We start from the raw sequence: 691 nt of genomic DNA on the forward strand, positions 1-691 counted from the left end.
ATATATGTGTTGCATAAATTTTTTCTTTATTAGTACAGGTTTTGATATGAAAAATTTTATTCAATCTACTTTTTTGTTGATATGTAGTCGATATTCTTTGGGGGCACATTTTATGACTTTGCCTTGATTTTATTCCCTTTCAAACCTATGGCAAGACTACTTGTTATTTCCAATTTTCAAATTTCATTTTTATTCAAAACAAAATAGTTTTAAGATGTTCAAGGGGCAATATTTATTTTTTTTGAAGTTATGTAATAAAATTCTAATTTTTTAAAAAAATGGGGAAAAGTAATCTTGAGGAAGTACAGTAACAGGTTTTTTCATTGTAATGATGCTAAATCTCTCATATGTTCATTAAAATTTTTTTCCTTATAAACAAAAAGGCTTTTAATTTAAATTCATGAAAAAATATTCTCTTTAAAAGTGATAGAGGGACCAGTTGCCCTATTTTGAATATAGTTGCAGTAATTTTTTTCCCTCACATTTTTAGTTTCTACATCTAGCATTTACAGGCGACGAAACGACAGCTTCGTTGATTACAAATATATTTAGCTAATGCAAAGGCCCGATACCCTGGAGGCCTCTGGTAGAAATTTCCGACATTTACTACCCGGAGTAAACATGCAAATGCTTGAAAGGTTTTGTATTCTTAGGGGAACACAAACATAAACACACACACCCCACCCCCCAC

The 691-nt window shown here is 30.7% G+C and overlaps 1 protein-coding gene across 1 annotated transcript in view; it reads left to right on the forward strand.

Moving 5' to 3' along the window:
* LOC119594807 (basement membrane-specific heparan sulfate proteoglycan core protein-like) overlaps positions 1-691 on the forward strand; it is a gene marked incomplete at its 5' end in the record, with an annotated part of 219,836 nt that overhangs the window by 182,793 nt on the left and 36,352 nt on the right.

The sequence above is a fragment of the Penaeus monodon genome, chromosome 34, assembly GCF_015228065.2.
Source record: "Penaeus monodon isolate SGIC_2016 chromosome 34, NSTDA_Pmon_1, whole genome shotgun sequence".
Classification (NCBI taxonomy): Eukaryota; Metazoa; Arthropoda; class Malacostraca; order Decapoda; family Penaeidae; genus Penaeus; species Penaeus monodon.